Consider the following 27,928-nt stretch of genomic DNA (forward strand, 5'->3'; position numbering starts at 1 on the left):
AAAACTGATCACTGACACAAAGAAGGAGAGGACAAATTTGTGAACATGCACTTGTTATTTATAATTGGATAGGGAAACACTGTTTCTATCTGTGCATATGACAATATCATAACAAACATCAGAAACAGACATACATCATGATAAACCATTTGTTTTGTATATATATACAAATTATATTATTATATATAATTTTAAATTAAAAAGCACTGGCAACACAGTAACAGAATATGAACATGTCAATAAAATTATTTTGAACTGGACCCATGGGCAAAAGGCAAGACAATAAGAGAAATGTGGAACGCAGGCAACACAATGTGAAGGGAAGAAGAGAGTCAAGTTGCTCAGGTTTCTAGAGGAGTGTGGGTGAGGGGGTTGGTGGGCTTGTGGTGGGTCCTGGCTTTAGTCCAACACAAGGAAGCCAGTTGAACCCAACCATAAACTGACCTCAGAATGGAAAACATGCTCATTCCTTCATACTCTCTGTCTCATTGGAAAAATTGGGAAAGGTAATGTCATGTTGTACTGATACAAATTGATATTCTGCAAGCAGGTTGACTTTAGTTTTGTGTGGATTTTACTCACATCCCATTTTGATACAGCAAAAAAAAAAAAAAACCACAATATGAATTATGAAATAACACAGCAATTAACAGAACATTTGTGTGACGCTGGGAGCGCAGCAAAGGACGAGACACGGATCCCTCTTGTGGCGACAGACGTCACTTTTATTGAGACAATAATAGCGCAGTAAGCACAGAGCTAACATTGAAACACGCACATACCACGTGTAAACTTAGACAACGACGAGCACAAGACACTGCGCGAACGCACATTAAATAGACAGACCACATCAACCCCACGTGATGACGAAACGAGCCACAGGTGAGACGGATAATGACAAGACGCACCCACACCCACGGAGATATACTGATGCAGACGAATAGACGCAGACAACGTTAACACACGCCCCAAAGGAAGGGTTCGGGGACCGTAGCGTGACAGACGCCCCCACCAAGGGCACTACCCGTCCCGGGGTGCCAACAGGACCGAGTGCCCCGAACCCACGTCGATGGGCGGATCTGAAGCGCCCAGTCCTGCGTCTGGGAGATGACTGCCCTCGGTGGAGAGTCTGCCACGCACAGTCTAGAACACCCTCCCTGGGAAGATGGGGGAAAACACGTTAGACACATTTAACGGGACATTCACAAACACAGGTACACTTACACATAGTGGCACGAAAGGGAAAAACGGGTTAGGCACACAAATGGGAAGACTTACGAACACTGGTACACCCACACACAAAACAGGCGGCAGACTACACGCCAGGAGTAGAGCGATAAGTGGAGAGAGATCGGGAGCTGCAGGTGCTGCAGCGAACAGTCCTCCTCCAGGCTTTGCTGCGCCGGGTGCAGCGTGGCGGGCGGACGTGCCGGGTGCAGCGCGGCGGGCGGACTTTCCCCCCAGCTGGCCGTATGGTACGCCCGTCTCGCTCCGCGACCGTCCTCTGGAGTCGACCGTGGGCTCTTCCACCTCCATTTCGGTTGCCTTGCTGTCCCGGCTCCAACTCATGGGCTGCTCCGGGCTGCCACCCCGGGAGCAGTCCATCCTCTCTCCTCCGGAGGAGGACGGGGTCCACCTCCCCTTCACAGTCCCAGCAGAACACTCAGAGGGGGGTGGACTGCCCTCGTCCTCTGAGTAGAGTTTGCTGTCCGTGCACTCTGAGACGCCCGAGTGCACGGACGGAGGACGATCTTCCTCTTCGTACTCCTCCTCTTCCTCACCGTAACCTACGGCAGGTGCGGAGCGCTCCGACGGAGGGTAATCTTCATACTCCCCCTCCTCCTCACCGTAGCCTACAGCCGATGCGGAGTACTCCAACGGAGGGTAATCGTCTTCGTACTCCTCCTCCTCACCACCGTAGTTAACGGTGGAGGTGTTGCAAACCGACGGAGGGTAATCCACCTCCTCTTCCTCACCGTAGTTCACAGTGGAGGCGTCGCATATCGACGGAGGGTAGGCGTCTTCTCCCTCTTCACCCTCACCGTAGTATATGGCGGGGGCGGAACAAACCGAGGGAGCCTGGTCTTCCTCTTCACCTTCCTCTTCCTCATCCTCGCCTTCCGAGCTCTCTTCTGAGAACTCGCCTTCCGGGGTTTTCTCGGTGGCGCAGATCTCCACGGCACCTACCCATAGAGGTGAGCGGGAAGGCGAGGGGTGTCGCTCTCGCCACATTCGTTCCGCGGTCTCACGGAAATACACCGCCATCTTCGCGGTGGAGGACGCCTGAGCCTGACGCAGCATGAGCGCACAGACAGGGTCCTGCTGCATCATCTCAGGGGTCGCTGTGGTCTTGCGGTGCAGGGCAGGGGAAGAGGCGTGACGTCGCTTGCTGGGCTTCTTGCCCTTCTTTGGTCGGGTCACGTAGCCTGGCATACTTGGGTGTCTCAGACGGCTCGTCGTTCTGTGACGCTGGGAGCGCAGCGAAGGACGAGACACGGATCCCTCTTGTGGCGACAGACGTCACTTTTATTGAGACAATAATTGAGACACACCCACGGAGATATACTGACGCAGACGAATAGACGCAGACAACGTTAACACACGCCCCAAAGGAAGGGTTCGGGGACCGTAGCGTGACAATTTGACTGTTAGATTATCCACTGATTGATTATAGACCACTGGAAAGTCATATATTATATATATATATATAACATTATAACATGTATTGGTCAATCTCAGACAGCTGTATTTTATTTTTTACAAGGTTTCTAACCCGAAGATGGTTACATTTTTCTCAGTCCTGTTACCAAAACTTGTGTGACATTTAAAAAGCCTGTTTAAAAGAATGCCAGCTAATTTCTTCCCTCAAGAAAGTGTTTATTTTAAAGAAATGGTTGACTACATGTTCAAATAATTAACATGTTATATTTTTGGAAAAGATGCAAAGCCATTTTATATATATATATATATGGTATATTCCGCCGAATCGGTGCCATTTCCGTCCCTAGGCAATTACATGTATAAATTACTTACAAATTCATGTTTAACTGAATAAACCGTTGAACACGAGTAGCCTACATTTTATTGAACATGTTTTTCTTCAAGTATCAAAGTAGAACAGCTTTCTCAAGTAGTTATTGATGCATTTTGGAAACAGGAGATGAGACCCTGGTCTAATATATAGACCATATATATATATATATATATATATATATTAGTAAATTTTTTTAATCTAGATTAATTTCACTGAAATCTTGAAATTAATCTAGATTAATCTAGAGGTCAGCCGTCCCAGCGACCACACACAGTACAAAACAGTAGTGTGTAGGGGCAACGAATAATAATAAAAAAAAATCCATAACACAGAATCAGACATGACATAAATGCATGAACAGTATAACTCATACAACATGCATAAGGCAATTAACAGCTCAACTCACAGCATCATGAAAAAAACATGGTGATGCGCAACAAGAACATGGCATCTGACCAGTTGGGAACTCAGCAGTGAAACAGTCCATGTAGAAATGGCACACAGTTCAAGGCACACAGTCCTGTAGGCGTCGTGGTAGACTATGCGTACGCTGCGGCCTGGCCGATCCGGCCACAGGAGAAACAGTGTGGGGGACAACGGGGGAAACAGGGGCAGGAGAGTCCGGGCAGCGTCCAGTGCCTTGAGCTCTTGGACGGTATGGGGCAAGGCAGTCGCGATGTACCACAAGGTGCCGCCGGCCCCAACATATCCGGTAGACCACGTCGCTCAGCCGAGACAGCACAGAGCACGGACCCACCCACGCAGACTTGGGGCACAGTCCCTTCTTACGCTGTGGGTTGTACAGCCATACCTCAGAGCTCGCCAGCAGAGGTTCGCCATAGCAGCGCATGTCATAAGCATGCTTCTGGCGTAGTCCGGCCTCAGACTGGCGGCCCCTGGCCAGTGTGTGGACGTCGTGCAGTCTCGCCCGTAGCCTGGAAACAAACACAGGATCTGGTTTAGTGTCACCGTCGTCCTCTGGAGGTGCGCCGAAAGCCAGGTCTACCGGCGACCGTAGCTCACGACCGAACATGAGCATGGCCGGCGTGAAACCAGTGGTCTCCTGTATGGCAGAGCGGCATGCCAACAGGACAAAAGGGAGCTGCTTGTTCCAGTCACGTTGGTTTCCACGGGTAGCCATAGCCAGTTGAGCGGCTAGGGTCCGGTTGAACCGCTCAACCAGACCATCGCATTGTGGGTGGAGGGGCGTCATTCTCGTCCTGTGCACCCCCAGCAATCGGCAGACCTCACCCATAACCTCAGACTCAAAGTTCCTGCCCTGGTCACTGTGTAGTGCCTCTGGGACGCCGAAGCGGCAGAAGAATTCCCCCACCAGGGTCCAAGCCGTAAGCACTTTGGTTGGGCACTGCATACGCCTCCGGCCATTTTGTGAAGTAGTCCATGGCCACGAGCTTGTAGCAGTTACTCGACTCAGTCACTGGGAATGGCCCCAGCACGTCCACTGCCACTCTCTCCATAGGGCAGCCAGATTGCATGGGGTGGGGGGAGCACACAAGGTCCTCGCCGCCCCCTTCTTAGCAGCGCACACGTTACAGCAGTGGACATACAGCTCGACGTCCGTCCTGCAGCCAGGCCACCAGAATTTCTGACGCAACCGGCCCAGAATTTTGGTGATGCCAAAATGGCCTGAGCTGGGAAGACCGTGTACGGCCCGCAGGACATCATTGCGCAGCTCCCGTGGCACCACTGCTTGGCTTATACGGCCCCCAGTGCCTGGGTCCTCCCAAACCTGGCATAGCATACCCCCAACAACTTTCAAGTTGCCCCAGTTAGACTTCAGGGCCTTGGCCACGGGGCCCAGTCGCATCACAGTGTCCCACTCTGGCGTGGTGGCCGACTCAAAAGCATGCAGTGCCCACTCGAGCTCCAGATCAGCCCCCTGAGCTTCGGTCAGCTCTGCAGCGGACACACAATTTAACACGGGGGGAGAAGGGGTAAACTGGCCAACTGCCGTGCATAGACTGACGTCGACCGCTTTGTCCTCAGCCCGCTGGCAGTATTTTCAGTCGAGTGAAGCGCACTGTGCTCGACCACGAAGTTGAACTCCTGTAGCCGGGTTAGCCACCTCGCTAATTGGCCCTCCAGCTCGCAGAAACGTAGTAGCCACTGGAGCGATGCATGATCGGTCCGCAGCAGGAACGGCACACCATACACATAAGGCCCCTCAACGACGGCCAACAGCTCGCGCCGCGTGACACAATAGTTCCTTTCGGCCTTGTCGAGGCGGCGGCTGTAGTACACGATAACCCATCTGAACCTCCCTGGACCTGGGACAGTACAGCACCTAGACCGTGATCGCTCGCGTCAGTGTCCACGATGAACCGTTCAGCCGGGCAGGCGCTGAAGGAGATTGCACTTCGCTGGGTTGAGAAACAAATTCGCTTCCTTCACGAGGCCCAAGACTAGCTCTAAATTGGCCAGCGCTGACTCAAAACCCGCGGCATGAGTGAGACTTGAACCTGGAGTGGGTGGCGAACGTAATTTGTTGTTATCGGGGCGGTGTAAAATGGACAAAATTTAAGTATTATTATTATTATATCGCGATTGATGGATCGCCTGCGGTTAGCGCCAGAGCGAACTAGTAACTTTTTAGTCTAAGACGCTCAATGCGTGAGAGTTGGCAACCCTGCAGGTATAGCAACTTGGCTAAAATATGTGCGTAAGGGCATTTGGTAGCGCATATCCAGTGTGTTTAACAAAGCCATGAAGCCGGGCTTGTTCACTAATATTAACGGACATCATGTCTTTCGCTATGAACTCCGTTACTGCCCGAGTTATTTCAGCGTGCCGCTTCGAATCATATCCATAAAGAGTTACACTTTCAAACGGTTCGGTCAGTGAACCCTGTCTGCTGGACCGCGGTCAAGCTATCCGCGCTTTTGCTATTCATCCACGCTTTAAATCTTATTGTGCCTATATGCGTGATATAAGCGCAGAGAAACACTTTTGCGTATTTGAAGATGCAGCACTGGTCGTTGGCATTTTAGCCTTACAAATATCATAAGAGGCTTTGTGGTGTTTTTTTTAATGCTGAAGAAGGTTTGTAGTGTTACCTTGCGTCGTAGCGACAGTAGCAAGGCACGTTTTACACAGTACCTGACGTTGAGCAGCATCTTTTTAAAAGCCAAAGTAATTTCACACAACTGATGTGCTGCCCCTCTTTGGTATTAGACTTTCAGTTGTGTCAGCTTCTGTTGAGCCTGAAGCCATTGTGCAACAAGTTAAAGTGCGCTGTGTTAACTTCACTTCTCCACCTCCCTGCCTCCTGCTCGAGTTTGCTCCGTTCGTGCTCGGCTCGGCTCGCTCCCAAGTCACGTGAGCAGTTTAAATCACAGCCTGTGCGATTAGAGAATCGCGTTTTAAAATATCGTGAGATTATCGCAAATGCAATTAATCGTTCAGCCCTAGTCCAGATATATGACGCATTTACTGCTCGGGATGCCAGACAGGACACTTTCCATCAAGCGCTCAAAAGTGGCCGGAGCGTTACATAGTCCGAAAGGGAGGACCGTGAATTGCAAGAGGCCAGAGCCAATAGAGAAGGCAGTTTTCTCCTTGGCCGTGTCCGCCAAAGGGACCTGCCAGTACCCGCTATGCAGGTCCAGAGAACTAAACCAGTCGGAGCCCGCTAGTTGTTTGAGCGTGTCATCCACCCGCGGCATCGGGTAGGAGTCCAGCCTAGTGACCGCGTTCAAGCGCCGGTAATCAACACAGAACCGCCACTGTGTTGACTCTCGGCCACCGCACGCTTAGATAAAGGGAGGCGGTGGGGTCTCAGGCGGGCAGGTTTAGCGTCCCCCGTGTCGATCGAGTGGCTCACGAGTCCCGTCCTCAAACAGTCATGTTTGTTCGCCGCGAATAAACCCCTGTTGCGCTCTAGGAGATCACGGAATAGCCCACCTTGCGTTATGGATAGCCCCGAGCTACTCCTAAGCCACAACTCCTGGACCGGGTCCGCCGGACATGGCAATGGTTTGTTCACACTCACATGTTCCGCGGACATTAAACACGAACGCGGGGTCATGTCACTCCCACAGCACACATTAACCGGCTGATCATTCAGCACCAGTACCCCATGCCCATAATCGATAACGGCCCTAGTCTGTTTCAGGAAATCGCTACCGAGAATACATGAATCCAAAATCTCACCGACCTAAAACATGTGGACGCAAGGTCCCTGCCTAAAGTCAAATTCAACCTCGATGTACCCTAGCAGCTCAAAGCGCTCACCCATAACTGTGGTCAGCACCCCCCCCCCCCCCCCGACTGCACGTCACGTCAGCGAGCCCCCCCGCGCTGCTAGTAAGTAAATCAGGCAGTATAAGCGATACCGAGGACCCCGTGTCAACCAGCGCTGAAACAGAAATATTGTGGAATGTGCATGTCGCGCTGGCTGGCGACTCTCGAGGAGAAGCTTGAGGGTAGACCAGAGGGGTTGGGAGTCGCCGCGTCCCTCATCGGGCGGCTCCCTGCTCGTTTCCCGTAGCTTTGCAAACAGCGGCCTTGTGTCCGCGTTCGCCGCAATTCCAGCATGAAAGCGGGCTGTCCGCTGGTTGATCGCGGGATCGGGGTCGCCGCGGGTCTCCGGCTCCATCCTCGCTGAGGAGAATGGGCTCCGCTCTGGACGCCTCGTCCACATCGGCATCGAGGGAGGTGGGGTTGGTCAGGCGGACATGTCTCCGTAGGTTGGCCGGCTCTAGCGCGCCCGCAAAGTAATCCAGTGAAAGCTGCAGTTGAGCTTTGCGTGGGAATGTTGGGTAAGCCAGCCGTATTAGCAGGGCCACCTCTGACGCCAGCACGCCGAGTCTCTCTCCCCGGCCGCGTCGGTGAGCAGCCAAACGCTGTTTTGCCTCCGACTCATTTGGTTGCCGGCTGAACCGGGTCTTGAGCGCCGTCTTCAGCGAAGTGAGTTCCTGCCGGGACTCCTCAGGGAGTTCAACAAGGACCCTGAGCGTTGGACCTCGGAGCGCCAAACACAGTTGTGCCACCACCTCTGTGTCGGACCATCCCTCGTAGCTGGCCACCACGTCAAGCTGGGCCTCGAACGCCGCCCAGTCCACCTCGCCGTCGTAGCTGGGCAGGTTAAGCCGGTGCGCTGGGCCCGCCGCGCCTGTCATCTCTGGTGTCGGCGCGGGCACACGCGCGACGGTTACTTTTGTTGCTCTCTCCGGCATCGTCAACGGCGCTCCCCGCCGTCTGGAAAGCGGCGTCTCCATGTCGCTCGGCCCGTCGAAATGCAGCCTGTGTTTTCTCGTGGCGCCGTTGAATCGCCAAGTATCTCCTGTCTCCACTCGCAGCCGTTCAAGCTCTCCATTAATGCGGTCCAGTTCCGCTTGGAGAACCACTTCCGACACCAAATGTGGCGTGGTGTGGAGAAAAGAGGTCGTAGGCAGGTCCATTTTAATTTATTAGCTGGCTTTATTGACGCCACAACAGAAACTTGGTGCACGCATGCGCAATCACATGGAGCTAACAGCTAAATTCACACATGCAACATGGGGGATAACATTATGACAATCACATTACACATAGGTGGAAGGGAGACTCAGGTAAGGCGCAAGTACATGAAATGGACCGGGGTGACTTAACACTAACAGCACATATGAAGGATAACAGCAACTCGTAACACAAAGGCATAAACTTACATAACACACAACATTCCTGGGCCGCTAGGGCTCATGGGTATTACAGTAACTCTTCGGTACCTCCAATGGCCCGACGCTACAGTATTCTATATGCGCTACAGCTTGCGCCTGCGCACTCGTCTTGCTCCCTTAAAGAGACAGTACACATATTTCTGGCCGTTACATGCTTTCTGCTCTGTGTGATGTCTGCGCTAGCAAACTAGCCACATAGATTGTTTTTTCAAAATGGAAAAATTATTCCTGAACCATTTCAAAGATTTCTTGCAGTTTATTTTTTTCATGTTTGACCAAAGTTGAGAACCTATTGTTTTTGTCAGTTTCAGGTTCTTTGGTATTATTTATTTTACATTCGATGTTATATTCATAATTGCACTGACTGAACAAGTGCAAGTTGTGTTGTTTTTACACATTTTTTATGTGTGTTTAAGTGTGCTATACTGGTGCAGAGTTTTCAATAAACTTGTAATTCAGTATGTCTGTGTTGAAAAAAAAAATGTTTTAAGTCGACTCAGCACTGTTTTGCTCTATCAGATTGGTATCGGATCGGTATCGGCCGATACTAAGCCTCAGATATCTGAATCGGTATCGGAAGTGAAAAACGTGAATCGGTGCATCCCTAGTGTTAATTACAAAAAAGGGGTCAATTATATGCATATCGATATCGCTGCAGTTTTAAGAATATTAGAGAATTCTCCCAGTTGCAGAGACTCATTACGTCATTAAATAAGTTCAGAACCTGTTAGAAAAAGCATGTTGGTAAAGGGTCCAGTTCACATGTAGAGGATTTTAGTGATGAAATTACATCAAATAGTGTTACCATGTCAACTTCTTGGAAATAAGACATATTAGTTAGGCTGAGTAACTGATATAAGGGTTAATAGTCTATTAGTGCTTGTTGATATGTTATGCCTTATACTAGTAATCTTGTCCCTAAAACTTTTGCAAACTTATCACATTTTTTTACTGAAACAAGGCAGCTGAGTTATTAGTAGATTAATCGATTAAGGTGGAGAAGTTGTAATTCTGCAATATTTTTTAAATAAATATCAAAATGTACTTGACCTTCGCCAACGTCTCTCAGCCTGCCTACAATCGGCCTAAATTTTACAATAGATGGAGTGTTTTTCCGGAGCAACTCAATTCTACCAGATAATTTTAGTTACCTTTGGTGCCACAGCATCAATACAGTTCCTAACTCTGTGTGTGAATGTTTCAACTAACTCATTCCCATTTTCTGAGAGAGGAGGGAGGGACTGTATCATGTATCATGTCTGTGAAGGCTGACATAACACTTCTAGTAGAGTGTGTTCTAGTGGATAATGACATATTGAAAAATACAAAATGATCAGAGATTGCAACAGCAGTAATTTCAGTATTATTAACCTCTGTGCATTTAGAAATGATCAAATCTAATCTATACTGATGGCGTATGCTCCAAAAAAACCAAGGTGTTCTGCATTCTCAACACGATGCACAAATGTGTAACGATCTCTGAAAGCCACAAAAGGAAACCAAACATGATCACAGACTACATCATCATAAAGGTATTTGTATATGTTGATAAATAATGTAAAAATGTTCAAATTTTATGTCATATATAATGTATCTTTTTGTAAGTTATGTACACTTTCAAAATTTCTTCTTTGCAGTCCGGTATGGATATCATGGACCAGAAGGTACATGGGTATACGGTCCACGCACGAACACGCAGGTGGCCAGTTGCAGTGTTCTACAATATGCGAGACAAAGCAATGTCCTCCACCTGCTCCTGGAAAGAAGACGCCGTGTCAGGTGCAGATACACTGCAACAGAAATCACAGCTCAGAGCGCGTTTTCTCATTTCTGCATCTTCAACCCTTCGTATGTTACGAAAGTTTATTTAGTTTTTACACTGTTTTTATTTATCATATTAGTTTTCCCATGTCCCTGGAGTTGTGCTTTCTGTTTTTGTGATGGAAATATAAGGTATAATCATTATAATATTTTATTATTTTAATATTGTGTAAAATATTGCTTAAGTCCTCCCTAAACTATAATAGATTTTTCTTCACCCGTCAGGGGGCGGAGCAGAAAGTTAATCAAGAGGTAGGTCAAACTTGTAAATCAAACAAGAAAGTGCTCATTTTCATTTAGCACATGCAAGCAGCAAGCACAATGGAGCATTTTTTTTCAAACCAAACATGTGTTTGTTTGGAATGCGACTTCCCTCGTTTGCACACGTATAAAGACACTACATATGATATTCGGGAGTTTCAGTGATTATAACTTAGTTCATTGAGCACTCTAGCTTTGTCCTAACTAGATTATTTAGACATAATACCACTGTAATACTGACCACATGACTGCAAAGTCATGGTCAGAGGTGAACGGTATAGCCGGTGTGTATTTTATTTAAAATAATGGCTTTGGGCATAAATAATGCCGTGCCATTTGCTGTGATGGATGATTAAAGTCTATAATTAAAGTCTTTAATGCATAGAAACGTAAATCGACAATATAATCTGTAGTGTCTTTATGGGGAGTTGGAATTGGGCACAACACCGGCTGAAAGCCGGGGTGTATTCAACTAAGTATTTTCATAGTCGAATCTGATTCGTCAGCTTTTCCCTTTAGTCGACTAATAGTCGAATCGAGTTTTATTTTTTATTTAGAGCACCTTAAACGGGATCCCGTTCTCATTCAGGACTTTTTTCCTCTTCAAAGTAAAAACCTAAAACACTCATATAAATGAATAAACACACTAGGTTGGCTTTATTCAGCTTTTATTTATTTACTTGTTTATTTTTTAATGAAACGTTAGAGAAAATTAACCGTCAGTGCGCATTGCACATATCGAAATGTCAGACAGGCACTGTGCAAAATGTCAAAAAATATTTTAAATAAAATATGCCTGCCTGAAAATATAAAAAAAATTGCTACACAACAGCAAAAAAGTATAAGGAAAGGTTCAAGTAACGGGGTTTAAAAGCAAACAGCATCAAAAAATGTTTGTAGGTCTACTTGCCGAGACGCACCGCGACGAGACGACACGACCGAAACAACAAAAAGTTTTTTTTCCGCCTTACGCGTTTTAAATGGTATGCAATGTTGGTTGTTGTCGTGCAAAATGAAAGACGTTGATAACATAACTTGCACTTTACTTTGTTTGATTCATCTTTATCTTTTTCAAAATACTTTTGAAGTTTTTTAGTAGCCGTTATAATCTCGGCAGATGCTGCGTATTGTGTTGCGTGTTCAGCTCCGCTCGTTTGGATAATGCAACTGCAGGGTGTGATTTATTAATGTGTAGTAAGGAAGATGCCTATTGTTAATGCGCAAACATCATTTAAAAATATTTATTAACAGAAATTAGGATGGTTTTATTTCACAAAAGGCTATATATAACGAAAACAAAGACATTTCATGTAACAACTAATGCTTAGCAGACCCTCCAGAAAGTCGCGATGTTGCGATTTGCAACTTCAACGCAACTTCAAGCAAATCCCGCGAATTCAGGGCGGTGTTGCAACTTCAGCTAATCACCGCAACTTTCCCGCAAATTTGACCAATCACTGATGTCGTCTTGATGTGACATCGACAAACTCCCGCCTTACTTCCGTATATACGTTCAAGAAGAGCAGACTGAAAGCAGCATGAGCGACGAAAATAACGGCAAAAAGATCGGGAAAAGCAGTATCCCGGTACACTACATGAAAGCGGGGATAAACTGTCCAGATCCGACCCGCGAATTGATTATCTATGGCCCCCTGGATGATATTTAATTACTATTAGAACCGGCCCGTAGGCCACAGCCGCCCGATGGTGTTTTGCACGCACAAACACTACATTCCCCACAATGCAACGGTAGCCCGCGAAGTCACTGCAGCGCACGCAAGCGGCGAGGGTCTGAGATAAAGTTTATAAGTTTAAACTTTTTAAACTGAGATAAAGTTTAAAGTCAGAGATAAAGTTTATTTATCTCTGATCCATATCTGTGAGTTACTAGTTCGCTCTGGCACAACCACTGGCGATCGATCTCGATATATTTAATTTGTGTCCATTTTACAGGCCGCCCGGTAACAACTTACGTTCGCTAACTCCGCCCCCTCCCCCCCCCCCCCCCCCCCCCCCCCCTCAACAATTAATGTTCGCCACCCCCTCCAGGTTCAAATCTCACTTCAAGCGATCTTGAAAAGTTGGCAACCCTGAATAAATAGGTAAATAGATCATTAAAATTGACTACTAAATAGAGGAAACCATACAACATTTACTCCCTATTGTAATGTACTCACAAAAAAGCAAAAACACACCGCAACTTCCATCGCAATTTTTTTGAAAAACACCCGCAACATCAAACATTTAGCCCGCAACAATCACAAAAAAAGCCCGCGAAATCCTGGTGGGACTGGCTTAGCTGCATCCTTTGGCTTCGCCATGCAGTTAGAATGGTACATTCGACTATGACGTTCATAGTCGACTAGGAGGTATAGTCGACTATAGTCGAATCAGCGACTATTGCAGGTCACTCCTAAAATTAAGTATTATATCGCGATCGATCGCCAAGTATAAACGCCTCCGCCGAGCAGAGTGTTGAGGAGCGATTTCGATGGGAGGATCGTTCTCTCTGTCTGAGATTTTCTATTATTAATTTTTTTTGCTGATGCTGGACCAGCGTGTCGCGTGCCACTGATTATGCCTCGGCATGCCAATGGTGGCACGCGTGCCATAGGTTGCCGACCCCTGGTCTATCTCCTCATGTCAATGTCTGTTATTCCTCATTTTATCCCATGAGTCTGACACAGATGTCTGTCATACATGTCATGGAGAAATATGAGGACATGCAGAAAGTTTTAATAATTCCATAATAATAATAATCATATTATAGAAAAAAAAAAAAACAATTCTTTGTTTAATTTCACTTTTTTGTTAAACTGGTTTTGCTCTCACACTGGATAATGGCTAACTTTGTCAGAATGTACACCCTGTCACCATCAATGAGGTAACAGGGTGGACATCATAGTGTATCTATGAAAATGCACATGTATTTTATATAGCTGTATTATTCAATTTAGTTAGTCAATAGTGAATATTAATCAATATTGCTAGAAATATTGATATTAAAAGAAAAAGTGCTGCTGAGAGACAGCACTTTTGGTATTCTGATTCTTTAACAGAGGATGAAATACCCACAAAAAGAGAGATATACTACATTATGAAAATTATTCTCTCACCCATCAAAATAAAAAAAATAGGTATTCCAATCACTTCCATGGTCACACGTGTATAAAATTAAGCACCTAGACGTACAGACCCATTTGTGAAAGAATGGGTCACTTTCAGGGGCTCACTCAATTCCAGTGTGGAACTGTGATAGGATGCCACCTGTGCTACAAATCCAGTCGTGAAATTCTCTCACTCCTAAATATTCCAGTGATCTGTCAGCTGCTGTAACGCGGTGGGAGTCGGGGTTGGACACAATCGCGATAAAGAGTGAACTGCTACCTTTAGGCCGTAAGATGAACATCGAAAAGTCCTTCAGAAAAGAAATTCCGCTCCGCGCTATCCGAACCAAACACGCTTCAGCTCATAAAAAAGAACGAGTTATGTTGAGGTTTAAAAAAAAGTTTCGCCGCTCAAAATACAGTACTTATTTTGTTCGCAGCGTTTAATGGAAGGACTAGTGCCTGGTAGGCGTAATAACACTTTGGCTCTTGAGAGGTGCCACGGTTGAGACGTCATCAGAATGGACCAATCGGATCGCTGGTATGTCAGCTGAGCTAGTAAACAGAAGCAGACGTCGTTGTAGCAGCGCGTTCATCCAGCGGTACCGAAGAAGAGGAAATCTCGTCCGAAAGTGTTCAAAAAAAGAAATCTTCGAAACATAAGATTTGTTACATGCATATGTCGTCTGTTAAACATGAGGAAATACAGAATTTCACCAGCACAAGGTGGAATACTTTTCGAAATAGTCTTCGGCAGTGGCTAGAGTTGCGGGGCGAGTGCAGAGACGTAGCAGAAAGTTTCAAACACTCTTGAACTGGATTTGAAGAAATTCCCGATGATGCGGGTTTACATCCCACATGTAACGGAGGTGTATTGACCAACGAGAGATCGGAAGAACTAAACGGCGTCTCGTGCGAGAAACAGAGAGGGGAGATGACCAACAGGACCCCCAAACTACTGGGACTACTCCGACCAGGAAACTTCGGTCCAGATCAAGCCTGTCCATCTCGAGCTCTGGCCCCGTTCTTCCTGCCATCTGCATCATTTGCAAGAAAGGCTGCAAATTTGTTGTTGCGGGTGGCAGACGCCATAAAGAAGCTTTGACAAAAACACAGACTTTAACTGCAGGTAAGACTGGGTATCACCCTCTCCCCCCACCACACAGTAGGTAGTCTATGCAAATGCATCCCATCCCCCAACACACACACACACACACACACACATGTTGGGAGAAGTTGAATGACTATGTAGCCTACACTGCTACACAATCCTTGTATTTGTCTAATTCTAATATCAATGTATGTCTGAATTGCCATAATGTGATGTGTGTGGGTGTGAAATTACTTTCCAATACATAACATCCCTATGCCTATAATACCCCCCCCCCCTCCCCCCCCCCCTTTGTTTTGAGATCTTTGATATAGAATGAAGCACACTTTGACTTTAATGGGATACTGGGTATGTTTGCAGGGCCTGAAATTCATTTTTCAAAATGAGTGGGAATTCCCCCCTTAAATGTGTCACATAAGGGGGATTTATACATTTTGGGGGGGGGGGGGGGGGGGGGGGGGGGATACTTCTGGTGAACCTAAATACAGGTCTTGCTGTGCTTCAACAAGATATATTATATATATATCCTCTCCTTGGTCTTTCTTTTCTAAAAAAAAAAAAAAAAAAAAAACATTCCAACTGCTCTCTTGGAGGGCCAAGCTCTGAAATTAGCATACATTGGTTAGGCTTGTTATAACTTAATTTTACGTCTGTTTTGTGTGCTGAAATGTGTCATCACATCACAATCAGCTGACTGGGCATCAGGCAGCATTTTATACATTGCAGTAATCCAGGGTTGCCAACTCTCACGCAATGAGCGTGAGACACACGCATTTGACCGTCTTCACACGCACAAACGTCATACATCCGATTTCTCACGCTGAAAAAATCTAGTTTTTTTTTATCTCTGATCTACATCTATGATTCAATGAGTTACTAGTTCGCTCTGATATAATACTTAAGGTGTCCATTTTACACCCCCCCCCCCCAACAATTTACACACGCACACCCCACCCCCGGCCAATATTTTACACACACAGAGCCACCCCCCTCCCTCCCCCCCTCCTAAAATCAAATCTCACTCAAAGTGATAAAGTTGGCAACCCTGGTAATCTGTTTTTTTTTGCACTTCTCCGTTATTGACCACCTCTTTCAGATCAGCCTCGCGCTTTCTTTTCAGTGCTGCTGTATGAGAGACACTAGCCGAGTGGCGACTTCAAGTCGATGTTTTGTAGCATCGGCTGGTAAAAGGCACAGCACCGTACATTTTACAAATCGAGCAGCTCATTTCACCGCTATTAAGTTCGAGCCAAGGATATATTCTTGACCAGTTGGACTGAAACATATCTTTGGACTGCTGCTTTAGTTTACTACCGTCACCTGTGTGTGAATCCTGAGGATTAGTTTGATCAACGTCGCTGCCGCTGCGGTGCTAGGAAGAGTGAGAGCGCCGAGTGCAGCGTACAGTGCGGAAGTCGGTCTGTCCGACTATCTGTCCGTCTCACAATACAAACAGAGCTATTGTTTTGCTGAACGTTTTCGCTGTAATTGTGTGCGGGAGTTTCCCGCATTATTATGGCAAAAATTGCGGGAATCCAAGAAATAGTGCGCAATTCCCGCAATCCCGCACTGAAATTCAGGCCCTGGTTTGTATAAATGTCATAGCATGCCTGATGTTAATATGCCACTGAATACCTGTTTAGAATTGTGGCTCCTCAGCCTGATCCCCTGTGTGGTCAACACACTGCTTTACAGCAGCAAGCCCATCCCCCGGTCCATTCCCCCACCCCCCACTGCCCCTCTCTCACACTTGTACACTTGGGACTGTCCCTGTGTGTTGCTGGGCGGCCCCAGAACCACACTTGTCTCTAGAGGTGTGTCCTGGCTGTGCTGTACATCTGTGTGCACAAGAAATCCTTTTTGCCTGCCTATTTATTCATCCTTTGTTCTCTTCTTTTGTACAAGACAAGTTGCAGGAAGCTGCTGAAGTGAAGGATGACCAGAGCGTCCTCATTCACATCAAGGACAGAGTGTGTGTGTGTGTGTGTGTGTGTGTGTGTGTGTGTGTGTGTGTGTGTGTGTGTGTGTGTGTGTGTGTAGAGCATCCTCATTCACATCAAGGACAGAGTGTGTGTGTGTGTGTGTGTGTGTGTGTGTGTGTGTGTGTGTGTGTGTGTGTGTGTGTGTGTGTGTAGAGCATCCTCATTCACATCAAGGACACAGACTGGAAGATGGAAACCTTCAAGTGACATGATGACAAGAAATCCAGTCCCTCATTCTGTTCTACATGTCATACACTGTGTGTGTGAGAGAGAGAGATTTTACCTCTATTCTATTTGTGTCATTGTCATTCATTTTTATTATGGTTATGTATATACGTATATAAGTTTATGCCAGTTGATGTGTATACCCTCATTGTTTTGATAGTTTTTATGTGTTGTTAGTGAATAAATGAATAAATTGATAAATAAAATTATTTCCATTTATTTATAAAAATGACAACATAAAAGGGTAACCTTATCATCCACTTGCACAATAGTTGTTTGTTCTATAAATAAAGCACTGCTTGGAATTCATTTAGCCCCTGTTACAAACACATGGATGGCTATCAATAATTATTGGAATTATTTCCATTAATTGATCAACTGACAACATGAAAGGTCACTTGCATAATTGTAATTCGTGCTGTAAATAAAGCAATATTTAGTATTAATTTGGCCCAATTCAGAAATACATGAATAAGGATTATGATAATGCTCATTCATGTATTTCTGAGGGCCAAATAAATACTAAATAGTGCGTTATTGTATATAAAGTGGGCATAAAATAATATTAATCAACGATATTGTTGATAATTATTTTATGCCCACTATAAAATTATATTTTGGGAGATTTCTTTCTGTAGATTATATTTGACAGCACTAGGCAGGTTGTCATTTTTTCCCGTTTGTTGTCGTAAATCGATTACGTGATTGGTTTAGCGCGGTCACGCGGTGTCTTTTGACGTCAAAATCGTCATTCAGCGTGAGGAAAATAGTTCTTCAGAAAACGTCTCGGTTCAAACGAAGTACAGGATTCTGTGACGCGAAACTTTTTTGGTAAGTGCAATATAACCTGATCGTTTTATCAGCTAACGGGCATGTAGTTCGGAGATCGCGGAGCGGATCAGAACGAAAACGGGGTTCACCTTACGGCCTACTTAGCGGAGCTAGTCTCCTCCAAGTGAACCGCACCCACACGGAAAGTGCGCGACTTACGAGGCATACCAACACTTAACTGAAACACTAACGAATTAATACAGCGGACCACAGCGACTATGAAAGGAAAATACGTTTATGTAAATAAGAATGCTGAAATAATACAAGGCACAGAGAAAACACAGCAGAGACTAAAGTAAATGAGAGATACAAAACCACAACACAACGACCAATAACGCCAGACCACTAAGTACTTATACACGGGGGAAAACCATCGGGAACTAGAGCCAAATACACAGAAGCTAGACCAGGGGTCACCAACCTTTTTGAAGTTGGGAGCTACTTCTTGGATACCAATTATTGCGGACGAAAGTTGTTGAGCGGGGAGCGGGGAGCGGGGGGGGGGGGGGGGGATTGGGTTCATGTACGCGTGTCAATTGCTAAGCGGGAAGACCGCTAGCAACCGCGGACAATCGCTAATAGCAGCAAAAACATAAACGATGCAGCGATTTGGTGCATGGCAATATAGTGAGCTGTTTTTAAAACAAGCCCGCGGGCGACATGGTGCCCGCGGGCACCACGTTGGTGACCCCTGAGCTAGACTAACAGATACGAACGCTAAAACAGACAGAGTTGGACAACGTAACAGAGCACAAAGCAAACACCAGGATAAACTAAGAATGAACATGGAATGCACTTCTAGGAGTAACCAAAGTTAAAACATACAAAGGACATGGAGACAAGACTAACCAATACGAATGCAAATACTCACAAAGCTTTTAAACATGAAACTAGAGCTAAACAACTGGAGCAACAGGGACAAACCCACCAGATCACAAACACACAATAACCCACGATGAGAACTAAATACCAGACAATAATGAAGCATCAACAAGAAACAGCTGAGAAGGCAAATAAAGGCAGGACTATACAAAGAAGGTGTGGTGGACAGGAGGGGGCGGAGCCAAGCAGGACATCAGCTGTATTATAAGGGTTTGGGAATGACAGCAACTCAGCCACAAAGTGGTAGAACACGTAAACTGACGGAGCATAGTTAGTGGATGCTGAAGCGCATAGTGCGAAAAAGTCACTAACTTTCTGCAGAGTCAAATCACTCAAGAACAGTGCACAGAGAGCTTCATGGAATGGGTTTCCATGGTCAAGCAGCTGCATCTAATACATCAAGTGCAATGCAAAGCATCAGATGTAGTAAAGCACGCAGCCACTGGACTCTAGAGCAGTGGAGGCGCGTTCTCTGAAGTGACAAATCACGCTTCTCTATTTGGCAATCTGATGGACGAGTTGCCAGGAGAACGGTTCTTGTCTGACTGCATTGTGCCAAGTGTAAAGTTTGGTAGAGGGGTAGTGAGTTCCAGTGAAATGAACTCTAAATTCTTCAGCATACCAAGACATTTTGGACTTGCTCCCAACTTTGTGGGAACAGTTTGAAGCTGGCCCCTTCCTCTTCCAAAATGAAGGTCCATAAAGAATGGGTGGCAGAGTCTGGTGTTAATGAACTTGACTGGCCTGGACAGAGTCCTGACCTCAGCCCAACAGAACACCTTTGGGATGAATTAGAGCAGAGACTGAGAGTCCGGCCTTCTCGTCCAACATCAGTATGTGACCTCACAAATATGCTTCTGGAAGAATGGTCAATCCCCCATAAACACACTCTTAAACCTTGTAGACAGCGTTCCCAGAAGAGTTTGAGCTGTATTGAACCTTGTGGATTAGGAATGGGATGAGATCATATGTGAGTCAAGGAAGGTGAGCAAATACTTTTGGCAATATAGTGTATATTATTGATCATATTTCCCCTATTTTACCATGTTATTAATTTATGAGACTAATATCACATCATTTTTATTCTTAATATCTAATATATCCTGACAAACCAATTCTTCTTTACTCCTAAATGATGTACTGTACGTGCAGGAAAAGTATTACACTTTTCCATGTAATTTGATGTCATTGTCACGGAGCAGCTCCGGACCCCTCCTTTTGGGGTGTGTTCATGTCGTCTGCGTCTGGTTATGTCCGTATATGTATTTCCGTGGGTGTGGGTTGTAAGTGAGTGTGTTCCTCGGTCTCACCTGTGGCTCGTCTCATGATGTTTCTTTTTAATATATTTATTCTGTAAATCACTTTGAGTTGCATGTATTTATGAAAGGTGCTATACAAATAAAGATTATTTATTATTATCACTAGGGGATTGTGTAGTTCGTCTATTTTTAATGTGCGTTCGTGTCCCATGCTTGTCTTTATTAGAGTCCTACACGTATTTATGAATGTTCTACGTGCGCTGTCTGCGCATCACTACAGTAAAACGTTTAAAGTGTGCATATTTGTTCTGTGCCGCCTCGTTTGTTGACGCGCACTCAGCGTCACAGTCATTTAATGTTTTCTATCTTTGCCATGCTTCTGTGTCTTGTTGTTGTATCCCTTTTGTTTCCAACTTGTCCTTTAACTTTGAATATTGATAGGCATGACAGTCCCCCCCTTCTTGCAACGCCCTTGGATCAATACTAAAACTTTGGAAGTGGAAGTCAGAATTTGGAGTCGGAAAGAAGCCAAAACATCACTACAAGAAATGTGCCTGGATTTCTACCAAAACATCAACCACAAGGGAATCCAAGAATTTAGCTATATTCATTAATTTCTGATTGCACTGTTTCTGTTTGCACTCTGTGCATTGTATTATTTTATATAAAATAATAAATATGTTTTAAAAACTAGCAACTTAAATGTCCAAACGAGATTTTTTTAAAGCAGCAGGGTGCATGAACAGTACAGGACTATTTCACTACCTTCCCAAAACTGTCCTGAAGCATATTTTGGTATGTTTTTTATGGTCCTTGACAGACTTCTTAGCAAGACTATTGTTGAGTATCTTATGATTCTTACGTAAATCTCTTGTGATAGCCAATTGAAGAGTAGAGTTGAAGAAGAATAGTTTTTTTTAGCCCTGTAGCCAAGATAGCTAGGTAGTTTAGCTGGTTAAACATTTGTTAACATTACAATTCCTCCAAAATGTACATTTTATTACTTAATTACTTAGGCAGGAAACATTGTATATGTTATAAAGACTGGCCAATTAAATACACTGTGCTTACCATTTTCTCTGTGGACAGATTACATCCAGCAGGTACTATTTCACAGGAACCACTGACACCTGCTCGAATTACGAAATGGACCTCAAACATCACTCAACAGGAGACTAACAGGTCTGCATAATGCTATGTAACATTTTTGATTATAAGATTCATGAGCGCAAGCATAAGTCAATGTTGATTATGTGGGAATGGCATGAATAGGTCCAGTTAACTGGGCAGCTGATTAGTTGTCCAACTGCTAATGGTGGTCATGTACATGTGGTCTCAAAATGGTGCAGCTTCAAACTTAATCACATCCAAACTGACTATTCCAAACTAACCAGAGGCTAGCAACAATTCAGCAATAATGACAAATACGAGACAAAACAAATTGGACAAGACATATTAACCTAGAAATCTTAAGGTTCAAAACATGACAAATTGCAGTACTTCAAGCGTGTTTAGTTTAGATCTACATGCCTCTGTATTCTTGAATTGTAGTATCATATTTATGTGGCTAGCCATGTGTTCCTGTTTGTTCCAATAGTTTAGATCAGTGGTTCCCAAAGTGGGGGAGCTATTGCAGGGGGGGCGCGGAGCATGGAAGTAAAACATTTGCACATGTGTCAATATTAGGGATGCACCGATTCCGATATTAATATCTGAAAAAATAGTAGATCGGGTAGCCTATCGGTGACAATGTGACCGATCCATAAAAACAGATCTATTCAGTCTAATTCTATGCTTGTAACGCTTTTCGGAGTTAGTTCAACCTTAAATATCCACTCTGTCCTGGATAGAAGTGAACTTGGACAGTTAACAGGCGAGTGAAACACGAAGCACACAGAGGAGAGGTGAATCACTGACTCGTACTCGCGCTGGTGCTATTACACTTAGTCCGTTTATTTGCTGGTTGACCAAAATAAACCTGGGCTCCAGCACTACTTGACTGTTCATGCATGAACTGGTGAGTTGTCCAAAGCTCATTGAATGCGTTACTTACAGAAATAAAATAAAGATAAAATAAAGAGCAGTGGTCTGGGTCGGTCTACGGCAGAAAGCTAAATAACAACAATATTCCACACGCTCACTCAACTCGCTCCCTTAAAGAGACAGTACACATATTTCTGGCCGTTACATGCTTTGTGCTCTGCGTGATGTCAACGCTAGCAAACTAGCCGCATAGGTATTGCTGTTTCTCTTATTTCATCTCCTTATTTATTTTAAATGATATTTAGAATTCTTGAACCATTTCAAAGGTTTCTTGCAATTTATGTTTTTCATGTTTGACCAAAGTTGTGAACTTATTGTTTTTGTCTGTTTCAGGTTCTTTGGTATTTTACATTCAATGTTATATTCATAATTGCCCTGACTGAACAAATGCAAGTGTTCAGAACAAATGCAAGTGTGTTGTTTTTACATGTTTTTATGTGTGTTTAAGTGTGCTATACTGGTGCAGAGTTTTCAATAAACTTGCAATTCAGTATGTCTGTGTTAAAAAAAATGTTTTAAGTCGATTCAGCACTGTTTTACTCTATCAGATCGGTATCGGATCAGTATCGGCCGATACTAAGCCTCAGATATATGAATGGGTATCGGAAGTGAAAAACGTGAATCGGTGCATCCCTAGTCAATGGGGGGCAAAAATATTCTCATCTACTAAAGGGGGGCACGGCAGAAAAAGTTTGGGAACCACTGGTTTAGATACACATGTCCCTGTATTCTTGAATTATATTATGAATGCATATGTATTCCAGTGTGTTCTGCTATTTTAGACATGCATGTCTATTACATTTTTGTGTGTTAGAATCATAGAGACCAGAGGTGTAAATTCCAGGTTCAGAAAGTAAAAGTCCTCACCAGGATTTTGAACAAGCTTGCTAGATTTTCTAACTAGTGCAATCCAGGTAAAATTAGTGGAATCAACACAATCCAGGAAGCCTGAGCAAAATCCTGGTGAGGACTTTTACTTTCTGAACCTGGAATTGACACCTGTGATAGAGACATGCATATCCCCATATTCCTGTGCTGCGCTATTTTAGACATAGAGTCACCCTTGTATTTTGTTGTGGTATTATTTTAGATTTATGTATAACCAAGTATCAACATGTAATGTGTTATATTAGGCATATGCATATATATGTATTAGTTTTTGTGCTATTAGTTCAAAAGTAAGCATATCCATGTGTAATACAAGTAGAGGATTCTCTTTGTCTTCAATTGTGCTGCAGTTCTCTACCTATTCTGCTTTTCATCATCCTTTAACTGGACCTGGGGGGAAGGGCAGTTGATATGATGCTCTCTCTCACTCTCTCTTTCTCTCTCTCTCCTCCTTGAAGAACTTCCTTTCCAGATAACTTCCTTGTGGTGACCAATGGTTGTACTACGGTCACGCCCCAAAAAGTTAGTTCAAAAAGCGTTTCTCAAGAAGAAAGTTGGAGTTATGCCAAAAGACTGCAACCAAGTTCAAACCTGATTCCAACCTCCAAGAAGATCTTTTTTTATTTCTTGAGAAATGTCTTTAACCTAGTTTTTGTTGTCGTCGTCGAAACTTGCTCTCATTCATGTAGTCTTTTAAGTCAATTTCATTTTGTTTTTCTTAGTTAAATTAAAGTTAATTCTGTTTGGCCGACAGGCATTAATTTTAGTTTAGCTTTAAATAATTCTCAGCAAAGTAACCAATGCAAATGAGATTTTGACTGCGCACCTCCCAGCTGCTACTGTGATGCCATATAAGAACATTGGGCAGCATCGGCGCAGATGGAAATTCTGAAGTGAGGGGGACCAAACTGTACGATATATACATTTATGCTTGTAGATGCTAGATTTCGGATGGGGTCAATATAAATCTGGAGGGGACATGTCCCCCCCGTCCCCAGTGCCATCTGCGCCCCTGTTGGGCAGCCTGAAACAGGCCGGCTCCGCGAGATCTTGGCCACTGCGAGGACTGACGCAGGTTGTGTGAGCACCATTGTCCAGGCCAGAAATCTGTGCTCCAAATGGCGCGTCGATTTAAATCCACCTTCAAAATCTCCAGTTACACCCAAAGATGTGTTCTCCTTGCACAAAGACGCTCATTATTCATACGCTGCTTTGAGGTTGCCAGTTGTAATAGTTTTAGTTTTAATATGATCAGGGCTTTTCTTTAGCCTCTGTCGGGATTATTGCTCTCTTTCTAACTTCTTTATGAGACTTTGATTCCCTCCCTATGGTAGTTAGAGATGTCTTGTGTTAGCTATAACCCATACATAATTATCAAATGATAGTCCGTAGTTGTTTCTTATTCCTTATTATTGTTTCTATTCGCCTTTGCTTTAGATTAGTAGATTTACATGTAGGTTTAATTCCTTTCCTGAGCCAAATCATTCCTCATGTTATTCTTTATAATGTATCAATTGTGATATTAACCATTCAATAAATTTGGACATTTATTCATTAATTGGATCAAGGTGGTAAATACATATTTTGGTCGATGGTATTAGGTCACTGCATGGATTCAGAACTTAACCCTTTAGTAATGAGACTGATTAAACAATATTCCACCTATTTCTCTTATCACAATATTGGTTCCTGAGCAATCAGGATGTTTCTATATGTGTACAGTATGTGTCTGTGAGTATGTGTCTATGTTTATTCGTGTATGTTAACATGTGCTTATGTATAACACATATGCTACCAGAATAGACAAATGAGGACAATTATGTTGATGAATCATTCCTCTTGTCCTCTTTTGCCATACATTGCTCACAAAATTAGCATATATATAATAACAATAAGACTTAAATAAACAGAGGCTATTGCTATACTATAAATTTAATGGATTCCCTTTCTAGTGTACCCAGCCCCACTTATACAGTTAAGTCATACTCAGTGCCACCAGTTCCACATGGATTTTACCAAGAAGAATTCCACGACACAACAGATCCTTCATGGCTGAAGCCACTGGCACCACTAATGCATGCTCAGTGTCAATGGATCTGCTTTAGGGTGTATTACACCAACTACTATGTGCTCTGCTTATCTGTAACCACTGGCTTGCTCTTTCAGCTTAATGTATGGCTTCTGAAGTCCACCTGCACAAGCAATGATGTGGCATATTTTGCTACAAATCTCTATATGTGCCTGCCAAATGTGTTCTCACACATCAGCTACCAAATTTGTGCACTGCAGCCTTTTCCTTTCAAAAGCTTCACTCACTGCATCCTCTGTCCACTGCATAACTCCACTGCATAACTATCAAATAATCTTTTAACACCTTCTTCAGCCTCTGCATAGTTAAGACAATACACTGTGAGACATAATTTTTTTATTTATTAATTTTTGGGGTTTTTTTTTATGTATGTCCACGAGCAATTTCCAATCTCATGCTTCAAACCATATACCAAATTTATAGCCTGCGCTCACTGTCTAAAATGTCCCCTCTCTTACAAATGTAATCGTTTTATTTATCATACCACTAGCATTACACCCTAGGCACTTACTATCAAATAAACATGCTAATACAATAAGCAACTTGGTTGGGTCTTAATGTTTAAACCTAAGATAAACTAACCTTACACACTGGTAACATGTGCTTCAGCGTGCATACACCAACACATAATTTACACTTTTGGTCTTTCCCTGCCCTCTACCCAAGGTTCGGCAGAGTTAGGAGGTCATCATAACCTGGTAAGATTCGCATTCATAGACCACAGTACCTGCCAAGTAATTTTTCTCTTCTCTACACCATTCAGGCCAATGATCTTGCTGGCCGTGCCGTGCTTCCTCTTCCTGCTCAAGAATAAAACTAACATACTCATAAGAAAAGACAAATGAGGACAGTTAAGTTGATAAATCTTTCATCTTGTGCCATAATTTGATCACAAACATGCCAAATCGAATAATGATAAGACTTTAAGTGTACAGGGCAGTCATGGTCTGGTGGTACGGAACTGGTCTTGTGACCGGAGGGTCGTGGGTTCGATTCCCAGGCCTGAGGCCATGACTGAGGTGCCCTTGAGCAAGGCACCTAACCCCAACTGCTCCCCGGGCGCCGGGTTAGGGCTGCCCACCGCTCTGGGCACGTGTGATCCACAGCCCCCTAGTAATCACTATGTGTGTGTGTGTGTGTGTGTGTGTGTGTGTGTGTGTGTGTGTGTGTGTGTGTGTGTTCTAACTGCACAGATGGGTAAATGTGGAAGACACATTTCGATTGCGGTGAAAAATCACAATTGACAAATATGGCGCATTTAATTCAGAGGCTATAGCTATATTATAAGTTTAATTACCTTTTCGGGAGAGAGTAACCTCTTGTACATGTGAAGCCCTGCTTCTATGGTGAGCCAGACATCTCTATTCATTATATCTACAGTCTACAGTTCACCTCAGCAAACCACTTTGTAGGCAGTACAGTTCTGCAGTGCTGCCAAGAGCTCTACAGGCTCTGAAAGGAGTGTAAACAGAGCAATCTCAGTGCTTTGTGAATTCTATGTTAAACCCCACAATTAAGAGATTTGTGAGAACAGTCTGTAAATGCAGACACCAGCTTTAGGATATTCCATCTGATTTAATCATATACATTCACTGGCCACTTTATTAGGTACACCTGTCTAACTGCTCACTAACGCAAATGTCGAATTTGGCATCAACAACATGAAAGCATGGATCCTGCCTTGTATCAACGGTTCAGGCTGGTGGTGGTGCAATGGTGTGGGGGATATTTTCCTGGCACACTTTGGGCCATTAGTACCAATTGAGCATTGTGTTAACGCCACAGCCTACCTGAGTATTGTTGCTGACCATGTCCATCCCTTTATGACCACAGTGTACCCATCTTCAGATGGCTACTTCCAGCAGGATATCGCACCCTGTCATAAAGTGCGAATCATCTCAGACTGGTTTCTTGAACATGACAATGAGTTCACTGTACTCGAATGGCCTCCACAGTCACCAGATCTCAATCCAATAGAGCACCTTTGGGATGTGGTGGAACGGGAGATTCACATCATGGATGTGCAGCTGACAAATCTGCAGCAACTGTGTGATGCTATCATGTCAATATGGACCAGACTCTCTGAGGAATGTGTCCAGTACCTTGTTGAATCTGCCACGAAGGATTAAGACAGTTCTGAAGGCAAAAGGGGGTCCAACCCAGTACTAACAAGGAGTGAATTAGAATGTACTAGAAGGTGTGAAAGAGCTCTGCAGTGCTTATACAGAATACAGCATCCTCCAAACACCAAGGATGGAGACCTCAAAGTCCATGTCAAATATATTTATACAACAACTGTAGTCACAACAATGTCAGATGTCCGAGTCCAAGCTCCTAGTGAGCAGGTCAAAGGCAACAGTGGCAATGAAAAACTTGCATCATCCTCTGCCATAACTCCCTTACTTCACTCCCCTCACTCCTTAGATACACTCCCCTCACACATTACCTACACTCCCCTCACTCCTTACCCACACTCCCCTCACGCCTTATCCACAATCCCCCCTCACTAATTATCCACACTCCCCTCACTCCTACATACTGTATACTCCCCTCACTCCTTATCCACACTCCCTTTCCTCACTCTTTTTCTGCCACTCAGAGAATCTGCTGCCTCAAGAGTCTTTGCAAAGACTATAAAAGGACTCTGCTGGTTTGCTCAGTTTGTGTAATCATAAAAAAACATACATATCTACAAGCAGACTCACCATGAAAATAAA

The 27,928-nt window shown here is 44.3% G+C and overlaps 1 protein-coding gene across 1 annotated transcript in view; it reads right to left on the bottom strand.

The window, feature by feature from the left end:
• Positions 1–27,928, bottom strand: part of nav3 (neuron navigator 3) — a 373,704-nt gene that overhangs the window by 331,384 nt on the left and 14,392 nt on the right. The window lies entirely within an intron of this gene.

The sequence above is a fragment of the Brachyhypopomus gauderio genome, unplaced genomic scaffold (genome assembly GCF_052324685.1).
Source record: "Brachyhypopomus gauderio isolate BG-103 unplaced genomic scaffold, BGAUD_0.2 sc70, whole genome shotgun sequence".
Taxonomy (NCBI): domain Eukaryota; kingdom Metazoa; phylum Chordata; class Actinopteri; order Gymnotiformes; family Hypopomidae; genus Brachyhypopomus; species Brachyhypopomus gauderio.